Below are 23,586 nucleotides of genomic sequence, written 5' to 3'. Positions count from 1 at the left end.
TTGTCATTATTATATAATGTAATAAATTTTTTTTAAATTATAACTTATTTAAAATGATCGCAATATATTATTTTATTAAAAAAAATATTGGAAGAGCAAAGTTTGACAGCAGTTGTAAGCAATGTTATTGTTGTATGTATATACTATTTATTTGAATTTACTGAGAAATACGCAAATTTTCCGACTTCCTGACAGCATATTTAAAAAAAGCAAAACGGTCAATATACCAGAAGCTTGAGTTAAAGTCTAGAAAATCGATTCAAATATCTGACTAAACTTTCCCTAGCTACCTAATAACAGAGTAAATATATTCTGATATCGCACAGTGTTTCGTTTCTAACAAATCAATCAAGTGCTTGTAACCCACCTGTGTGGTGTATTTAAGGCGAAGTTTAATGCTAAATCACTATTTTCGATCACTCTTTATAACAAATTGGTTTACACTATGAATACCAACAAATATGCTTTAGATAAATTGAAGTTTTTCCTATCGTCTCCCTTGAGTAGAAAACAAATAAAAAATTTAATTACTTAATATAAAATATGAATATTAACTACTAAAACATAATTAATCTTTATATCGAATTGGTTTACATTTTGAATGCCAACAAATATGCTCTAGATAAATTGAAGCTTTTCCTATCGTTTCTCTTGAGTAGAAATCAAATAAAAATATGAATTACTTAATATAAAATATGAATATTAACTACTAAAACATGATTAATCTTTATATCGAATTGGTTTACATTTTGAATGCCAACAAATATGCTCTAGATAAATTGAAGCTTTTCCTATCGTTTCTCTTGAGTAGAAATCAAATAAAAATATGAATTACTTAATATAAAATATGAATATTAACTACTAAAACATGATTAATCTTTATATCGAATTGGTTTACATTTTGAATGCCAACAAATATGCTCTAGATAAATTGAAGCTTTTCCTATCGTTTCTCTTGAGTAGAAATCAAATAAAAATATGAATTACTTAATATAAAATATGAATATTAACTACTAAAACATGATTAATCTTTATATCGAATTGGTTTACATTTTGAATGCCAACAAATATGCTCTAGATAAATTGAAGCTTTTCCTATCGTTTCTCTTGAGTAGAAATCAAATAAAAATATGAATTACTTAATATAAAATATGAATATTAACTACTAAAACATGATTAATCTTTATATCGAATTGGTTTACATTTTGAATGCCAACAAATATGCTCTAGATAAATTAAAGCTTTTCCTATAGTTTCTCTTGAGTAGAAATCAAATAAAAATATGAATTACTTAATATAAAATATGAATATTAACTACTAAAACATGATTAATCTTTATATCGAATTGGTTTACATTTTGAATGCCAACAAATATGCTCTAGATAAATTGAAGCTTTTCCTATCGTTTCTCTTGAGTAGAAATCAAATAAAAATATGAATTACTTAATATAAAATATGAATATTAACTACTAAAACATGATTAATCTTTATATCGAATTGGTTTACATTTTGAATGCCAACAAATATGCTCTAGATAAATTGAAGCTTTTCCTATCGTTTCTCTTCAGTAGAATTCAAATCAAAATTTTAATTACTCAACGTTAAATATAAATGTTAACTACTAAAACATGTATTTTTTCAATAGAAATATATGAATGCATAAATGAAACAACAGAAAAAAAATAATATTATGGCAAAGAGCATCTGTAACAGTTTCCCTTGATTAACTTTTTTTGCTTTCTTGTTTACAAAATAATTAAAACCACTTTTGTGCTTGAAATCGAGCGTTTCTAAACTCCGTTTGCCAATCAATTTTAATGCTTATTACATATATTCGTAACAATATAAGGCGTACCAAGAATATACACATTTTTGACTTTTAGCTTCCTCTTAACCATAATATTAAGAAAATGTGTGATAAACACCTGTTTGTTTTTCAATTTAAAAATAAAAAAAATTAACACGCATCAATATAAATTATCTCTATGTACACATGTTTCATAAAATTATTCATTTATGCGAATTTTTGGTTACGTGCAGTATTTAGAAGTTATCAGAGAAATATACATTTTAAATTTAAAATATCTGCTTTTCATTTATTTTTCCTCAATTACACAGATTTTTTTAAGTTTAAATATATAAAATATTATTATACGTTCCCTGAAACATTTCTTTCTTCGGAAAATTCCTCCATATCACGAACAATTCCAGCCTGGAAATCTTGTACGTGGTGTCCGTAAAATAACAGAATAAGCTTGATGCTGGTTCGTGCGGGAAAATATCCAAACTGATTTGAATAGAAAATTAGTTGTCACCGTTCAAAAATTCCAATGTGATTTATTTACCTGCTTGCTTGTATGAGAGTATGTCTTACTAGAGTCTTCCATGATCGTAAACTGCGGAAATCGTCACTTACTTCATTGACTGGACTCATCCATGATCGAAAACTGAGGCATCGTGACTTCAGAATCATGATTTACTTCCTGGACTGGACTCTTCCACGATGGAGAACTGCGGGCATCATGACTTACTTCATTGACTGCACTTTTCCATGATCGAAAACTGCGGGCAACATGACTTACTTCATTGACTGCACTTTTCCATGATCGGAAACTGCGGGCAACATGACTTACTTCATTGACTGCACTTTTCCATGATCGAAAACTGCGGGCAACATGACTTACTTCATTGACTGCACTTTTCCATGATCGAAAACTGCGGGCAACATGACTTACTTCATTGACTGCACTTTTCCACTATCGAAAACTGCGGGCAACATGACTTACTTCAGTGACTGCACTTTTCCATGATCGAAAACTGCGGGCAACATGACTTACTTCATTGACTGCACTTTTCCATGATCGAAAACTGCGGGCATCATGACTTACTTCCTTAACCTGGACCATTCCATTTTCTAAAACTGCGGGCATCACGACTTATTTCATTATCTGGATCTTTCCATGATCGAAAACTGCGGGCATCATGACATATTTCATTAACTGTTCTCTTCCACGATGGAGAATTGTAGGCATCATAACTTACTTCCTCGACTGGACTCCATTTCCGACAACTCCCTGCTTTTCGACACCACTGAGTCTGCCTTAGGCGTCAAAAGCCCGAGCACAAAGGCACATCAATGTCTATCGGATCTGCAAGCGACCTATACGTAAAATTAGACAGATAGATTTGACGTATTAATCATTCTCATAGAAACAGAATCTATCTTGTGTAATCTATATCAACACTGTACCAAAGTACATTTTAAAGAAGCCAAGGAGAAGAAGAAGTTACGATAACCCTTCACCTTCGTCTACAACTTTAATAACAATATATTGTTTACATATTAAATTACTTTTTCCGTGTTTTACTTATATCTGATTCCGTGGAATATTTCTTGTTGAATAATAAATCCCGAATAAAGCCTTCTTATTATTTGTGGAATTCTCAAATTGAGTCGTCATCTCGCCATCTCGCTCTCCCCCAGCCGCATTGCGCGACGGAGTAAATCCCTCTTCATCCGAATAAGTTTTTATATGCAGAAAATGCTTTCCGTGGAAAAGGAATCAACATAGATCCACCAAATGTTCCACCCTTACTTTCTTGATGAATTCGAATACTTATTTTTGTCACTTTTACAAATTTATTTAAGGCGTAAGTTGACACACAGCTTTTTAAATAAAAATAAAACACATCTTTGGAAATTGTCCCATATTTAAGAAACAGTCTAAAATAATTAGCGTTCAGCATAATTTATATTCTCAAATATTTTATTTTTTTAATGATAAACTAATGTTTTTAAGACAAAGTTTATTATGCATGTCACAAAGGATAACAAATTATTAGAAGCAATTTGCCTGAAATATCCATATAAAATTGAAAATATCTCCAGAGTAAAAATTAACGCCGCTGACGGGAATTGAACCCGCATCTTCTGATTGCCGGTCAGGTGCTCTGAACCACTAAGCTACGTCGGCTTATTCCCAACCCGCTAAATAACTCATATGTACTAGTATTTCATTCAACAATTATTGCTTGTTATATTTTTCACCTATGAACAACCAGACAGGACAATTTCATCTTAGTGGATGCTGTGTGGAGGGTCTTTTTAATGAGAGGAAGTTCTAGGAATAAAAAGGTATGAAGGGTAGGTAGGAATCTAGAGGTGAGTGTGTTCAGGAGTGACGGACGTATGAATCTCCCCCTCCAACTGAAGTGCAAGGCAATGGGTCGAGAGAGTCCTGCTGGATATGTCAAAAGGCCTTCCTCAATCAGTCTCTATCGATCCACCACACATTAGGTGAGCAGACGCATCCGCCGCCAAGTCCTAGACAATTCTCATCCCGTGAACCCGGTAACCCCTGCTAAGTCACCAAACGTAATGAACCACTCGGAGTGACCTATGGACACTAATTTATAAATAAATGACTAATACGCTCATATACTACTGATTTTCATATTCATTTCTGGACCACTTTTCTTTCAAAATTCCAACCTTTTTCTGACATTTTTTATAATACCGTGATGAGTCTAGCATTCCACTGTGTATGCAGGTGTATTTGGTTGGTAAAGATGTGTACCTCCATAAGGCACTAAACACAATATAACTCAGTTTGAACAAGCGTTATTTTTCTTAACTCTAACATTGACATTTTTTCGGATTCACTGGCAAAATTCAAACGTGGCATCATGTCAATAATTTAAACTATTCAATGCGCATACATACAGACACACACACACAAATACTCACCCTTACATTACACACGTCACACACACACCTATAAACTACACAAGTCACCTGGTAATTAAGGAATAAACATACCACTTAGCAGACATTACAAGGAAACATATCATAGGTACACAACATGAAGTATCTTATTCCTGTATATTGTTTCATCTCTGTAAATCATGTACTGTTTGTTTCTATAATAAAAAATAAAATAAAATAAATTAATTTTTTCGTTCTTTACTTCAACATAACGTACATTCTTCACAATTTTTTATATCATTTTATCATTGACTGTTTCAGCTCGACCATTTTACATTTCGTCTGTATGTTAAATTGTTTGTACGTTCTATTTACGTTTCAAGATGGTGGCCGTATTAACGGTTCAGTAAAGATTATTTTTTAAATTTGTACATTTCCTTATTTGAAATTATTAAAAAAGTAACATTGAGTTGTGGAACACCAAAGTTTTTTTGAGGGAAATCAATAATTGAATCAAAAATTATCTCTAAAGTGTTTCAAGTGCAAGCGATTCTGTTAAAAATGTTATGCACTTTCTCATGGCATACGGGTTTAAATTGCATATCAAATAAATCCAGCTAGGGCGAAATTCCAAAACAGCTCGTCTGCTTATGTTTAAGTACCTAGTTAGGTATTTAAGTACCTGTGTAGGTACTTAAAAAACTCATGATTTCAATGGAAATTTTTGTAAGTGAAAATTATAAACACATTTTTGGCCGCGAGTTCTACTATTGTTCTGTGTTCACAGTTAGTAGATCTACCACCTAAATATTTACTAGTGAAATATATCTACATTGCACTTAACACAACACACCACAGGATAATCCGGTGCTAAATGCGTTTTTCTAACATTACATTGCGCTTTTCATGATGCTCGGAGGACTAACAATCCCATTATTCGCCTGGTTGCCAAAACGACAAGAACCGGGCGTGCTCCTTCGCATGCAGCAGCAGCGAGTAACCTCTGCAGGGCACTTAACACCACTGTTTACGCAACTATGTGTATCTCCCTTTAACAAATCTTCCTGCATTCCTCCACCCAATTACAGGTCCCTGTCTGACAATGTAGAGTACATACCTACATCAGTCACATTGCAACAATTTATTATATATTACCAGTGTTAAGAAAACCAGTAAAAAGTGAACATGTTCCTTGAGTGCGAGTTCCTATTCGAATATATTACGGAAGCTTGGGCAGTCTACCTCAATGCCATAATATCGATTTGCAACAAGACGTATACAAAAGACCAAAAGAAAGTAATACCTTTCAATTATTACTGATAACTGCTACCCCAATAGTGGTGTCAAATATTAATTACAGTCGACAGTAAAGATTTTCAATACAACCTCAGCACGATGGCATTGCCCAAATTACGTTTTTCCAACATAACCTGTATTGATCACTAGCTGTACTTGTCTATGCAGATAGAAATCAATAGCGCATGTTGTTTTTACATAAAGCAGGTTTTCAGCTGTCACAGGTTTATTTACGTTATATCTGTCTTACTTTGCAGATTTAAGTGTTGGGAACTGTTTGTTAAAAAGTAAAAGGTTCTACTTATAATTGTGTTTATTTACGTTACAAATAATAGGTCTGGATTTAGTTACACTGTTCATTACCCGAGGGTCGGTAGTTCTCTGGTTTGAGAAGCTTGTTCCCTCTCACTATAACCTCACAAGCATCTGTTACACTCTAGCGACATCTGACGGACTCTGGAGTAAGCTTTATGACTAGCGCCATCTATCGCTTAAATACTCTACTTATTACCTTACATCACAATTTATTAATTAATTAACGCCATTTTTCGGGGCTTTTACATATGAATATACAATATTTATTATACATAACTGAATTTCTTCATTAACAACATTTTATATTTTTTTAAAGATAAATTGAAGATGTCCACTGACTTGAAATAATTGTTTCCCTTCATCAGTTTTTTGGCCGAACAGGCATACATACGGTAGTTATTACCAGAATTTCTGCACTGAAATAAATCCTGACTTCAATTCAATTCCTGAATTACGTTGTGGAATCCGGAAGCTTATCAATTCTAGCAATACCGGACTATCAACTAAATCATTTAGATTTTTTTATAGAAATACCAAGTCAGTGAAAATTCATCTGTCTGAATATTTGAGCATATTCATATAATTTAACAGAGTGTTGTAGTTCAACATAATTGCTGGAATACCCATTTAAAAATTTATAAAACAAGATTTTTTTGTATTCTTTTCTTTACATCATTTGTCATCGGTAAATAACTTTCACAAATGAACATTTTTATTTATATAGATTATCCATTGACAATTCCAGCATTCCATATTAGATGAGTAATACCAAATTGCACATATACCGGCGGGATAAATTATATTATCTTCACGGCTCCAAGGCACTTAACACGACATACCTTATTCCGATATGATATTGCTAGTGGACGCATTAAATCCATCGATCATTGCCTCCTAACTTAACTTGCGCAATATCATGAATAATGCAAAGGATGTTCGCGGTGATGAACACAGAGACTGGTAGTGGCCACGTTGTCTATGGTCTATGTACATAATATCATGACGTATTTCTCTGCACTGCAAGTTTCTTGCAGGCTATGTGATACGCGTGATGCCGTAATGATTTTACTAACATACTGGTAATAATAATAATAATAATAATGTTTGAATAATTTATATGGCGACGTTTTTGTAAAAAAAAAAATCACCTCAAATATTTAATAAATTTCTACAATGGTCGAGAGAATTTCAATAGGGGGGGAAATCTAGGTTAGTGAGCCAGTCTAGAGCCGCAGGCGTCGCTCTGCGGACTCCAACAATCCCGCCGGGGAATGAATGCAACGGGCATTCTTTAACAAAATATTTTTTAAGGCCCCACCTATGCATTATGTGAGCACAGTTTTGGAATGTACATATATTATAATTTATTTATATTCTATACAGGCAGATGGAATACAAACCATACTTACCTGGGAGGTCACTTGAAATTAACACTGTTTATTGTTTATTAGAGAAATTTGGAAACAGTTATTGGAACACAAGAGTAACATGGGATATAATTCATATTCTAATTAACGCGTAAATGGGAGTAGGTAAATTGTTTAAATAAATTTTTTTTAAAGATATTTTTTAATTAATTGAATTTACTATGTTCGTTATATACGTGTAATTCTTATGAGTACCGTAAAATAGTGTAACTTTGATCAATTTTCAACTTTGAAACTAAATAAAATTTGTGTCGGAAAATTCAATTGAGAGTCAGAAAAAAACACGGTGATCAAAATCACCTTTCGGATTGGGGTGACTTTGTTATATCATTTTTATAAGCATATCACAATGACAAGCTAATCCCAAAAATATTGTAAAAAATGCGAGTTCGAAAATTCTAGTAGTTATGTACATTCCTATATCAGTAGACAATGGTATACTTTACTATATAAATGTCGTGAAACTTCGAGGAATTTATACAGTGTGCTTATATTTCTCACTGTCTGAAAATATATAATCAAATATAGTTGATCCAGAAGTTTCAATTGTTCCTATTATATTTACCTATTGCATAATATCATTTTATTTTAATGTAATATTAGTTTAACTTGCTTACCAAGCACAAGAACTAGTTTCTTCTTTGGTGAGATAGCAATTTTAAATATATTTTGTACTCAAATGTAATTTATATAACACCACTGTACCCACTTTTATATATATAAATAATAAATAAAAAATAGCAGTTCGACCGACAGTATATTTGAAAATATCTACAGACCAACTAATTATACAATTATTTTCGTAAGTTTTTGTGAATAATTTCTGAGTGGTAGAGGGAATTATGCAAATATCCGCGATGATCAAAGTCGCCCACAGATTCAAAAGTCACTCCATATTACGTTTACCAATAATGGCTGACAACTTCTTAACGTTTTAAAGGATGCTTTTAACGTCTGGTCCTAGTGCTCAACAACTCATTTGTTCAATGATTTCGTACTGCGTTTCCTCCCTCCTACAATAAATTGTCTTCTAGACACAGATGGACTTCTTCTTTTAGTATTTCCAAAGGTGAATCAGTTGACCCACCTTGATCATGGTATTGTAGGGGTGGGTTATAAGCATCCAATATCTGATTGCGCCATAAAGAGCGCTCTGCAAAGGTGTAATGGATGTCCCCACAAAGCAGAACTGACGTCATGTTTGATTTCCCATTAAATATGACAGGCAACCATTTGTCTCCCAGATTGTGATTGAAATTCAGTGATGATCCAAAAGCTCATTATTCGGCAGCATCCATCAACCATCAATTTGATTATTTCCCACGGTGTGGACCTTCAATAAAGCACGACTGGGCGATTTCAATTGCCGCGTTTTCGCTATCGATTAGATATTTTGATATTTCAAAGCTTTTTCAGTAGATTTTCATCGTTTCACTCGCGCTGAATATGATTTATATCGCGACGGAGAATTTTAAATATTGGATTTCGATAAAATGGGGGCGGTTAATGGTTTATGCTTTTCTCCTTTGAACAAGTAAATATTATTTTTTCACGGAGATTCGATTGAGAAATTATACTGAAAATCTCGCTCGAAGGTCTCTCTGGTAATAATTAAAAGACATTATGATTCATCTCGATTCAAATTATGAAAAATTTAGCGGTTTTCAGACCGGCGAAGAGAAAATATCCTGAATTTTTGTGACCGTTGAAATCTCTTGGGAAATCTAAACGAAAAAGTGTTTTGCAATGAGTTTTCCCAAGTGTGACGATATAATTTAATTGCAATACAGAAGATAAAATCCTTCTAAGACCATTAGAGTTCAACATTTAGTTCCGTCGCGCGTCGGTAGTTTGATTGCCCGTCCCTAGTCTCCAGAATTCCACGGAATTCGACAATATTCCACAGAACAAATCCGGATAATCCGACGTTCTGCACAAGTCGATTCCACTTTACCGATACACTTCGGTGTGTAAGAAGGTTGTTCCACAGATTCTAACAATTTTTGTTACGTAATTTTATTCATAGATTCTTCCGTATTATGGAAATGTCCTTAAGGAGAAAACAAAACGAAAGGTTTTCTCATCTCGCGGTATTTACCCGCAGATACAAGATTCTCAGTTAAACGGAGATTTTTATGAACGTTTTTGAATATTTGATTACCTTGTTTTATTCTAGCAATCACGATTATACCATATAACTATTACTGGAACTTTTTTACAGCTATTCTTTTAAGGAGAATTCATGAAATAATCTGGGATTTATTTTATTGAGTTGAAATATTCGATTACGATTCTGATAGTTTATCACTTTTACGATTCTGGTAGTTTATCACTCTTGTGTAGGTGTGTGTGGTCCTAGGAGCTGGTAATGTGCGTGTGTTATGTAGTAAAAGGGATATTGGCCGCTGAGGTTGAGCGGAGTAGATTGATGCCAGTATTGGTAAGGCCAAGGCCCGGACCAACTTTTATTTTTGTTTAATGTTAACACATTTTACCTCAACAATCAAAACCTCCCAAGGGTGAACTCGGGGGAGTAAGGGAGGAGAAGAGTGGAGAGAAGGGAGCCTGACCTGGAATAAAGCAATTGCGCTGTATAAACCTAGCTTCACTTCTCTCTCGTTAACCTTTCACAATCAGATAGCCAACCCTCCACGGCAGAAATTTTATCACTTTCGATGTTTTCCTTTGTATTTCCTCGATAAAACATATTTTATTAAATCAATAAACTATGCTTATTGTACACGAATGAATAGCTCCTTCTACTGCTTTATTGAGAGTTTCAAAACATTCATAAAAGCGTTTCCTTTTATTTAACGTTCAATATTTTATTTAAGGCTTCTGTCACACGCTACACAATCTACTGAAACTTTCGACACAGAACATTCATACAAAAGTCGAGTGTAGAAATCTGGTTGGAAGGTCGAAGTTCATGGGTTATTGAAAATGGATTCTTTTCCGTGGCATAAATTGACATCGAATGTATAAAATTCAAGTATGTCAGGACCTGGTGCCGGTAGTAGAGGGACCCGTGATTTCGAGTAAATTCCTTTTTTTTTATTTATATCCGTATTTGCGTCGAATGTTTTATCTTTTCTCAAGATGAAAAATAAACATTCACTTTCATAAAAGAATATTTCTTTAGTACGACTTTTATGCTATTTATTATTTTGTTTCTATTTCTACATATCCTCTAAGGATTTTTGCAAGCAATTCCTGAGCATATCTAGAGTAAAAAATATAGACGTTATGGAGCCTTCCGACGACATTTTTTTCAATAAAAAAAAAAAAAAAAAATTAACTTCAAACGTTGCTACTGAGTAGTTGGATTCAGCCTAGTAGGTCACGTGATACACACTACGTCTCGTTCCAGTAGCACGGTAACAGAGGAGAGAGAAAACGAATACACGTGATCCAATCGCAACGTGTAACAGTCTGCTCAGTGGCGACGTGTGATAGAATAATATGTTTTTTATTAAATTTAAATATCTTATACGCGCTCTTACACCTTGTGTATGTCTATATATTAAAAAAAAACACCATAAAATAACTTTGAAAAGTAAAATAATAATGATCAAAATTTTCATTAACAACTGTGAAAAAATAAAGAAAAATAATAAAACAGAAATGAATAACTTTAGTTCCCCCCAGCACAGGTCACCCTAGTGAGGACTGACAAATACAATTTACTATGCATATATTTAATAGTTTATATAGACGCTGTGGTAAAAATAATAGAATTCAATTAAATTAAAAAAATAATAATAACAAAAGAAATAAAATTATTATGAAAATTGTTATTTCGGCTACTGGCATTATATATAGGCTCATTCAAAATTTAGGCGTATTAGATCTGTCAAAGAATTTATACATAAAAATTCAAAAATCAGTCATTTTAAATACATGTAGGATTACGAAAGATTTTTTAAATATTTATATTATGGGATCAGTAGGATTTAAAGGTCCAATTAGAAGTTCTACCCTCTGATATGATCTGGAGTCGGTGAATTATTTTCCCATTTTATCTCTGGTGATTTGACGTGTTATTGTACTTGTATTGTTTTGTATTTATTATGCTTATATAATGCACTTACATAATGTGGATTGACTAGATGATCATTTGTGGAAAAGTGTGCGGAAGAGTTTAGTTTTTCCTGTGGGGAAGATTCAACCCGGACATAAAGTCGAAAAAAAAAACATTAATTAATTATTTTCCCCTTTGATCTCTGGTGAGTTGACGTGTTTTTCTTGTATTGTTTTGTATTTATAATGCTTATATAATGCACTTGCATAATATGGATTGACTAGATGATCATTGTCGAATTTGGCAGCCATCTCTGGTCCGGAGCCCCCAAATACCTGAAAAAAACCCTTGACCCTGTGCAAAAACGGGCGGTCCGTTTGATAGATTCCCCAATCTTAACAGACGGACTGCAATCTTTAGAGCACAGGCGTCAGGTAGGTATGCTGTCCTTGTTCTATCGGTATTACAATGGAAGATGCTCTGAGGAACTAGCGTCATTGATCCCTTCGGCACCGGTGCGTAGTCGGGATACACGCCAAACGCGCGCCCAACATTTGTACACAGTTGACACCTGTCACATGAGAACGGGTCGCTTCTACGATTCGTTCTTAAGTTCAACAGCTCGGCTGTGGAACGAACTGCCGGCCTCTGTGTTTCCTCCCTCCTACAACATGGGACTCTTCAAGACCCATGTTCACTCCTTCCTCTCCACAAAAAGACCCTCCACACAGCATCCCCAAAGATGACATAGGCCCTGAGGGAAATTATTTTCTTCAGGGCCTCCAGTGTAAAGTAAATATAAAAAATATAAAAAATAAAAATTGTGGAAAAGTGTGTGGAAGGGTTTATTGCATACAAGCATACAAGTATAGCTTATTGTTGGGTAGGTATATAAATATCTGACTTGAAGCGTAAGCATAAATTGAATACCTTTGACATAGCCTGAAAGGTTTGGTGTACTGGCTACTCAGGGCGGGTGGAATGGGGTGGGGGTGGAAGTGTTGCAATAGTTACAGTGGCTAAAGGGGGGTGATGTTTATGGCCTCGGTACAGTTTACTTTATTCGGTATTTATTTTCTGCGCTAATGTACGCGGAATATAAAAACACAGAGTTGGTTTATGCTCTATCCACGACAGGAGCAAACATCTAAAAGCATACTGCTTTGCCAAGTAGAGTTCCCCTCGCAGTACAAATTACAGAGTTCAGAGCTTTCTCCCCTGGTACGGGAATGGCTTGCTGCAATGCCAAACAGACTTATTTGATATATAAAATCTGTACAATTTCGTGTTTACTCTGAGGGGTTTAACTCCGGAGAAAAATCTCGCTACGAGATAAAACGCAAAAGTAATTTCTTACTAACGAATACGCGTTTATTCTCAGAAATAAATGTTTACTCGTAGATACATGCTGAAAAGAATTTACTCTAAATTAACTCTTTTGAAGAAAAAAAAATGGTCGAAACACGCGTATTTTATAAGTCGTCTTTCTGTAAGTCGTTCAGCAACGTAAAAACTATTCATATTTTTAATCCACACAGGAGAATAATTTCCCTCGGGGCCTCTGTCAGATTTAGGGAATCTGTATGAGATGGTCTTATTAAAAGGAAGGATTTAATTTAATTAATTTATTATTTAATGCCCGTAAGGCAAACAAACATAATACATGTCGAAAATTTACAAAACGTCACACAGAAATATCATATCAGTACAATAAATACATGTCATTTTACAAACATAATACAGACACATGCTATCTATAGTTTGCAAACATAATAAAGAAACATCAGTTACATAAACAACTAATTATTTTTGCTTTGATGTAGAATGGAGAGGTTTTAAATATATCGAAAATTAGTGATATGAATAGTTAGTATTATGGTTACAGTGGAAAAGGTCTGTATATGTATTGACAGTTCGCTGAAATCCCGCTAGTGGGGAGTGATATGAATAGTTAGTGCTATGGTGGTGTTATGGTTACAGTGGAAAAGGTCTGTATATGTATTGGTAGTTCGCTGAAATTGCGCTAGTGGGGAGTGATATGAATAGTTAGTGCTACGATGGTGTTATGGTTACAGTGGAAAAGGTCTGTATATGTATTGGCAGTTCGCTGAAATCGCACTATTTAGAGTGATATGAATAGTTAGTGCTATGGTTGTGTTATGGTTATAGTGGAAAAGCTCTGTATATGTATTGGCAGTTCGCTGAAATCGCGCTATTGGGAGTGATATGAAGAGTTAGTGCTATGGTTGTCACAGTGGAAAGATGGTGAAGTCAAGTTCATTTAACACGGAAACGAATATTAATAACACTTCAAATTTCAGGACAGTCTATCAAGTTATTTAATAATTTGAAAAGTATGAGAACATCATTATTATTATCATTAAACATGGATATTGAAGAGAGGGAGGAAACACAGAGGCCGGCAAATCGTTCCACAGCTCAGCTGGCAAACTCTGGAACGATTCGTTGAAACGTCCCATTCTCGTATTATGACAAATGTGTTTTTCGACAAAGCATCGGTGCCGAAGAGATCAATAACGCTAATTAAAATACCAGACAAATACAGAACAAGGACTGTCACAGATAATCTTAGCTATAATACCGTATTTTTTAAAGTTGTTTCCTTTACGCGTTCTTACATTTATATTGAAAAAATATTATTTTTAGTAGTTTACATTTATATTTTTTACTGAGTAATTTATTTTTTATTTGTATTCATCTCAGGCGAAACGATGGGAAAATCTCAATCAATTTATCTAAAGCATATTTTTTGGTATTCACAATGTAAACCAATTCGTCATATTGATTAATATAGTGATTTAGCATTAAGCTTCGTCTAAAGATAAGAGAGTATATCAAACGAACCGCCCGTTTCACACTGTGTCAACAAACGAACCGCCCGTTTCTACACTGTGTCAACAAACGAACCGCCCATTTCTACACTGTGTCAACAAACGAACCGTCCGTTTCTACAGTGTGTCAAAAAATGAAACGATTTTTAAAAAAATATTTTGTGACCCCAGACTGGAGGTGGCTACCAAATTCAACAGTGGGGCGGAATTGTGGTTTATACCGGGTCAACAATTTATCTGAGGGGCCTTGTACGTACAGCACACCCATCTTCTGAGAGGCTAACTTTACTTTGATGGAGCCCCGGTGCCAGAACTGGTCACTTTCTTTCTCTCTTGCTGTTATTATTACTGATATTATTATGCTCTTACGTACGGTATAACTGCATACAATATTAATCCACAAACACAAAAACAATTTAAAAATCATTAGGCATTGGGCAGTTAGGGTCAGGTTTGGGGGTGGGTAGGCACTGGGCTAAGCGACCAGTGATGACATGTGTAAAAAAAATTTTTTGTTTTTTTTATCAAATAAAAAAATATCAAAAAATGTCTCCAGAGACCAAAATTTCGTTTACATTTTTTACTCCAAATAATGGTCAGAAACCACTGACTGTAAGTCATGGTGACCTGACACTCGCATTACTAGCGGAAAACTGGTGAATCTACATAAAGTTTCCGGACACCGTGTATATATTTATTTATTTAATTTCTTATACACCCATGGGGCTTTAACATTTGGTACATTGAAATGTTTACAATTTTTATTTTTTTTATTTTACAACCCTTATGTAAAAAACTGGTTTACAATTGATAAACTGAAATTATAAGAAATAATATCTTGACATAAAAAAATACTTAAGTGTGATTTTAAAATCTAATTTGTTCCATTAAAAATGTTGATATCATTAGTATATTCATTTGCTCAATTATGTAGAAGAAGAATTGTCGATATCATTGGAGGAATTCCAAAAAATAAGGCGCAGCTGAATTTCTCTCCCGATCCCAACATAACACAAATAGACACGTATGTAGTATGCCACGATTGGCTGCTGGTGAGCTGATGATGAAGAGTATGATGCTCCAAAACATGAAATTTTAGTAGGGTTTTTAGGTAACAATTTTTTCTCTACCGACAAAATACAAGGCCTCTAAGTGTATAATAGCCAAGTAACATTTTTAAACACCCATATGAGGTTAAAATTGTGAGGAGCAATGCGCCGTTCTATTTGAATAAAGAACAGTAAATTCAAATGATTCACCACTTCATGGCAAATAAAAATTTAGAAAATGAAAAAATAATCGATATCATTGGTATTTTCATTTGCTTGTGAACTTAACTATGTAAGCGAAGAATTGTCGATATCATTGGTATATTCCTTGCTAAACTATGTAGGCAAAGAATTGTCGATATCGTTGGTATATTCATTTGCTAAACTATCTAGACGATGAATTTTCGATATCATTGGTATGCTATGTATTTGTTAAACTATGTAGGCGAGGAATTGTCGATATCATTAGTATATTCATTTTCCAAACTATGTAGGCGAGGAATTGTCGATATCATTGGTATATTCATTTGCTAAACCATGTAGGCGAGGAAATGGCGAGCTTGCTACATAATTTGTTTGAGAATGGTGATATTGAAATAGGTCCTTATGCCTAGTGTGTCAAGTAGATATATATAGGTATAGCTTCACAAAAGTGATGATAAAAATACGGCTAATATTTACCATTCTATTTTGATTCACAAACTCTGTTATATATCCGTATTACATCAAACGAATATTCTCTTCTCCGAAATTTTCTTCCCCTCGCCTACCAGAACATTCCTAGAGTTAATAAAGATAAGTATTTTTCCACATCAACACATATGAAACTCATTCCTTCCAAAACATGTATACGGATTCAAACATAATTTACATGCGCCCACCAGGTTTTAAAACTAAAATAGTATCTTTGAAATTAAATTTTGAGGAAAGAAAGAGGAAAATCTAATACATTAAGAATAAACACTGATAAATAATTTTGTGAGTTTCAAAAGGCAACTAATTTCAGACCTATTTGCTAGTTATTAACTTGTATTATTTATTAGCTTCTAAAAAAAGGTCTAGTCTTTATACCTTCATAGGTTTAAATCACATACTCGTTAGTTTATTTGTTTTTTTACACGCATTTAAATGACTATTTGCATGTACGATTTATTTACCATTTAAATTATTTAAATTCGATATTAATTACAGCGTTGGTATTTTGCAATTACTTATTAGTTTTTTTTCTAAATATACAACAAACATTATTTTTCTTCTTTTTTTTAAACTTCTGTTTTATAGTACATATCAGTATGTCATATATATAATAATTTATAAATACCTTAAAAAAACATGAATAATTGTATGCATATACGAATGTACAAGGTATATACTTACTTTATATTTGAAACTTTATTTACAATATCAGGTGTTATTATTTGGATTTGATGTTAATCTTAGTATTAGAATTTGAACCTTATTGTTTTTGTAATACAGTTATGCTATTATCCATGTATTATGTTACACTTACATACATAAATTGTCAATTCCCCTTTGTAAAAACCCGATAGGGCGTTAATGAATAATAAATAAATAAATAATAAGTTAAAACGAATATAGGAACCACATAAACCACACATTGTTAAAGGTTTCCTTATAAGCTTTTAGTAAAATAAAATCCTTATATTTCCGCATTTTATCATTGTACAGTATCAAGGATATGCAGATCCACGAAGATGTCTTACAAATTTTGCCAGGAAATCCTGTTTTTAACCGGATTTCCAATAATTTGAAAATTTTTAAATATACTAGCAAAACTAATTTCTCTCCGTGTATTAACAAAAAAAATATTATTTAATAGAAATAATAAATTTATGTTCGCAGTTAATATTAATAAACTTATTTAGATGAGCAAACCTGAGTATATCTGAACGAGAAAAATACATTATATGACATGAATAATAAATTAGTTGCTAGTAAAAATGATGTTTCTAATTTAATAAATCTTAACCTAAATTTCCTCTGAAATTATACGATGTGTAAGTAGGTGCTTAAATACCTACCTATTTACGTATATTTTATGTAACATAATTTTTTCAAAAATTAAAATAGTGAATTACACAATTGTCCAAAGAAACATCACTTTTTTTAATGACAATTCTTTTTTCAAACTTTCTTCAGGCAGGTAGGTACCATAATGACGAAAAATGTCAAGTTCAAATAAACAGGACGATTTCACATTTGAAAAATTTAATAATCTTTACTGAAACATTAAATCGGTTACCATCTTGGAAAAGAAACGGAATGTACAAAATAATTTTTAAATAGATGAAGTGCAAAACGGTCGAATTAAATCAAGACTTTGCTACGCTCAGTCAATAATATTTTTAACGTCAACTGTAATTCACTAGATCCCTCTTGGTCACGGTTTGTGAGAAGTATAGATTTTTTTAAACTTTTATTGGTAGTGTGAAATTAGTTGACTCTCTTCAAATACAATACAATACAAAAAGTTCTAACTCTAACATTTATTTTCTTATATCGCATTTTATTTTTGTTTGTAATTTTTTTATTATTATTTCTATCATATTATTCCTGGAAATATTTACATCACACAATGTAAATATTTCCATGAATATAGTTGCTATTTATAAAGGTCAACCTTTAACGGACAATTAAGAAAATAAATATAAAAAAAATGAAAATCACTTTGATGTAGCATAAACACAAATTATACCTCTAGACAGAGTATGTCATAAGCTACACATATTCTCTCTCATATTCCTTATCGTCCCACAAATATTTTTACGTGAAAGTTTGTTTACGCTTCGGGCGTTTCAACACTTTTCCAGAATGTAAAAAATCACAAGCAAATATTTGGGATCAGAAAACGAACATGAAAGTTCCTTCTTTCTTCTCATCAATCATCAGGAATAAGAAAAAGTCTCTGTTGGTACATTCTGCGGGTTGGCATACCTAGCCTAACCTTCATAAATACCTCCGGCATTCTCCGGGACGCAGAGGTGAACTAGGGTCTAGAGACGGGGTTCACTAGCTCCTGGCATTCGGAGACCCGGGTCGGCCTTCGCACATTCCAATTCCAGGAGATGAAGGGATCATTATATGCCAGGAATATATTATATATGGACGGGAGGAATGGGGAAGGGAAAGAAGAAAGTGAAAGGACAGGGGTTGATTAGTAGGGCATGACAGGGTGTTAACATATTGTACAGAAAGACAAAATTATATACGTACTTATAGAAATATACGCTTGTAGAAATACCATACCATGTCCAAATTTAAAACAAAGTGTCAAACAAAAGGAAAATTGTTCAGCGAACCCAAAATAATCTCTCTTAGTCTCAGGTATTATAATAGAATTACTCTAAGTTCGGGTTGTGTCAAAGAATTAGAACTATTCATCAAATTTCAAAGCAATTTAGTAAGTTCAGTTATTGAATCAATATGGGCTCGTTGCTTCACCGACCTGAAATAATAACAGAGTTTACACGAAACATTAACAGAACTTGAAAAATAACTTCCAATTTTGATGAATTGTTCAAATTCTTTGAAACAACTGGACCTTTAACTTATTTTTATTTTTTAGAAGAGCACTTTGGCAAGAGAGTTCGATATAAAATGTTATATTTATTGCATTATATTTATTTTTACGACAGCACCTACGAACTTTCAAGATATTCAAAACAAATATTTACGTTTATTACCTACGAGCTGAAGTCTCCGGCGCGTGGCGTTGCCCTGGCTCTTTTGAAATCAGATTTACACAGTAATTTTTCTCATAATTTGAACGTCAAGAGTGCAAAATTTCATCAAGAAGTATCAAAATTCTGCTTCAAGAGGTAGGAAAAGGTGTAGACAGTCTTCTCTTGTTTTGAAGATCAAGTGTGAAAATTGTAGATTTTTTTTAAGTCACGCCGCACACCCTCCTGCCCGCTATAGATACTCTTTCTATATAACACGATGTTAATTATGAAGTATTTAAATTACAAATAACATAGAAATCGATGGAAAATATATTTGCCGATTTGCAACATGGAATTGTAGATTTTTCTGTCGAAATTTTATGCGTGTCTGTTTTCATAATATAAATCCGTAATCCGTTTAGCATATTCCTGAGTTTGCTGCTACTATTTCTTTCGTATTACATATATTATTTATTAAACAAAAATACAAACATCATCTAAAAATATATGCCGCAATTACCTTTCTATGTAATTTAAGGTACTTTCGACGACGATTTAAGAATACTTTGTTTATGTAGCCCGGGGCTAATGTTCAGCGGAACAGTGATAATACAACGTTGTTTTTGTAGTCTGGGGCTAATGTTCAGCGGTACAGTAGTAATAATACGTTGTTTATATAGCCCGAGGCTAATTTTCAGCAGTACAGTGTTAAAAATATGTTGTTTATGTAGCCCGGGGCTAGTGTTCAGCGGTAAAGTGGTAATAATACGTTATTTATGTAGCACGGGACTAATGTTCAGCGGTAAAGTGTTAATAATACTTTGTTTGTGTGGCCCGGGGCAAATGTTCAGCGGTACAGTGGTAATACGTTGTTTATGTAGCCCGGGACTAATGTTCAGCGGTACCGTGGTAATAATACGCCCCTGGTGCTAAGTGAGCCAACTGTCAGAAGAAATAACAAAGGTCTTTTCAGTCACCCGCTTTTAACTTCTGCGGAATATATAATATGCGTATGACGACTGGAAGTTTATTTTCCCTTCCACTATCTGCGCTCCTGGCAGCTCAGCTACCCTCTGATCTTCTCCCTCCCGTTCCCAGTTCCCTCCCCCTATTCAGCATCCTTTATTCGATGTTTTTTTCCGCACTCACAAAACACCCAAAGCGTTGACGTTGTAACGACATCCTGCTTATAATCTACATTACCTTGGTAATTTAGATAACAATGTATGTAAATATTACCATTAAAGATTATATTTCCAGAACGGCTGTTATTTTTAATACAGGGTCTTCCAATAAGAGGTGTTATTTTGAATAGCCCGCTATTTCGGTAGATGTTACTTTTAAAGCTGTCATTTTTTGACATTTGTCAAGTAGAAACTACGCCATTAATAAAAATGGAACAATACACGCTTCAATAACGCATTAAAATTATTAAAATTCACTTTAGTGAATCAAATGCAAATCATCTTGATTGATGAGGCCCATTTCCACCTCGGTGGCTTCGTCAACAAGCACAATTGTCTCATCTGGGGCTGGGAAAACCCAAGAGTTATTGTTGAAAAGCCTCTCTATCCTCAAAATGTGACTGTTTTGTGCGGTTTATGGTCCGGCGGAGTCATTGGACCTTACTTTTTTCGAAAATGAGGCTGGAGCAACAGTTACGGTGAATAGATTGCGCTATCGAGAGATGATTAATGTATTTTCATAGCCGGAATTGGGTGGTATTGATCTGGACAACGTTTACTTTCACCAAAACGGCGCTACGTGCCACACAAACAACGAAACTATTGATCTTTTACGATTGATTATCAAAATAATACCTCTCATTGGAAAACCCTGTACTTTGTTGCGTTTTTCATTATTATTTACATTATTCCCAAAGCATTCAACGCTTTTTTTTAATGGGAAATATTTCAGGTTTATTATTTCGGTAATATTTTTCTTTCTATTCAGCATCTTTTGTAGCAAAATAAATATAGGTTCACCTTTATTTTTATTTCTATTTCTACGAGCGCACTGCTTCATTTCCCCCCACCTGCATTATTTTCCATTCCCTCCCCCTTCCGGTTCTCTTCTGCGCTTGAAGACTTTCTTTGTCTTATTAATTATTAATACAGAAATAAAACTTTTAAAAATCTCTTCACTGCCTTGGTAAGAAGTAATATAGAATATTATTCTACTATCTGGTCCCCATAGAGTACAAGGGAGTTCAACACAAAAGTTTAGGGTTCATCAATTTCAAACTATCCATACCCATTGATCAAATTAATTATGATAATTTTATGAAATTACTTGATTTAGCCGACTTATCTTGCAGAAGATCAATGAGCGATTTAGTACTTTTAAACAAATTGGTTAAGGGCTTAATGGATTCACCTGACTTTTAACTAAGCTAATAACGTTCAGAATACCACATCGTAACACAAGACCTCCTGTGAGTTGTTCTTTACTTATTCATATAAAATCAATTATTTTATTAATTCCCCAGTCCAAAGGCTACACAGACTTAGTAATAAATTTAAATCAGAAATTTCTTAACTTTTTTTCGCTAACATTATTAAATTATGTAATCTGTAACTTATTTTTTATGTAAATAACAGCTAACGTTTACCAGGCGCTGCTCGACTTTTCTCTAATTTCGATAAATATAATATCCATGTATTATATATATATATAAATATAATACATGGATATTATATCACATCCATAGGCCAAGACCGTAATGAATAATGAATAATACAAGACGTAACAAAAATACTCTAATGCTGTCAATGTACAAATAGGTACAAAAATACCCAAGGGGTTAAATTCATTCATAAGTGCATTTTCTCGCCCCTCCAACTTTTTGCATTATTCAAAATTCTAATAAATAAAGAAAGTAGGTATATACTAGTTGCCTAAACTAAAACTTTTTCACAATTTAAATGCGGAGTCGAAATTGACCCATTTCTCGGTAAGTAAGTGGAGGGGTTGTGGGGGGGTTGAATATCTTTAACGACCGGACCTCCTCGTAAAATGGCATTGCGGGTATTTATCTATCGCCGCTTTGCAGGCCTCTAACACAACATACCCCCGATAGGTCCTATCACGTGAATACGCTGTACGCCCGGAGTTCAGGACAATAATTCTATAAATTTAATGGTATTTTATGACGTGATAAAACTAAAACGATTTGCCGGTTGCGAGTTCTGCCGATAGCAGTACTCGGTACGTATCTACCAGTGGCGGTGTTCTCAAAAAGGAGCCTATGTTTTTGTGCAATGAACTTCCAAAAACACATAAGGTAATATACATGATTAATAATATTACTAAATTTTGAACAGCACGCTCCATTAAAACTCCTTACTAAAAAAATTCGTCCATAGGAGCGGAATTCAGATCGCACCTATGAAAGGATAATTACGATGGAATATTTCATAGGAACAAAATTCTGTCTCGTGGAGTGGCACCTCTCTATCTCTAAAGCCGAATATTCGTGTTTTGGTTCAGCGTTCATTCGTGCATAATGTAATATTGTGCGCGCCTCGGATGAAAACTATATAAAACTAAAAATAAGAAATTATTATTGGATGCAAAAAGCGTTATTTTTGTTCCACAAAAAAATATTTTCAAAAGTTTGATTATCCCCTTTCCTACTTTTTTAACGAATATTTGAATTAAAAATAGTATTAATAAAATATTCATTTAGACTTTTAAAAAGTCAGGGTATCCCATATAAATAAAAAAAATCAGATATGTTTACGCTAGACGTTATCTAGGTTACAATCCAATTTCGTTAAAAAATTTAGTTACATTTAAAAAGGTAGACGCCAAAAATATGGGAAAAATTAGTTGCAAATGATATTAATAATGCTGAATATGAAATATGACGCTTAATAAAATGGTCAGAATGGTCGAGTGGTTTAAGACGCCTGTCCCGGTAAGACAAGAGATCCTGGGTTCAATTCCTAGTTGTGACCGTTTCTTTTTATTTTTCTGTGTCTTCTTCATGTATAGCTTAGATTTATTAGTATTATATTCTTCTTTAATGACAAAAATAATAAATTCAGAGGTGTTTTTATTTAACCACGGTTCAATGACTTCTAAATCTGGGATTTCCTTTGATTTTGGAAATTTTTGAAATGATTCAGACAAGCGCTAAGGTACCTACATTTTTTTTAAAATAATTGATAATAATTCTAAATTTGAAATGTGTAAGTATTTTCATTGATTACATTTTTGATAAATGAAGTAATAAT

The sequence above is a fragment of the Hesperophylax consimilis genome, chromosome 24 (genome assembly GCF_061612785.1).
Source record: "Hesperophylax consimilis isolate HC1 chromosome 24, BYU_Hcon_1.0, whole genome shotgun sequence".
Lineage (NCBI taxonomy): Eukaryota > Metazoa > Arthropoda > Insecta > Trichoptera > Limnephilidae > Hesperophylax > Hesperophylax consimilis.
Note: the sequence above shows the minus strand (reverse complement) of the source record.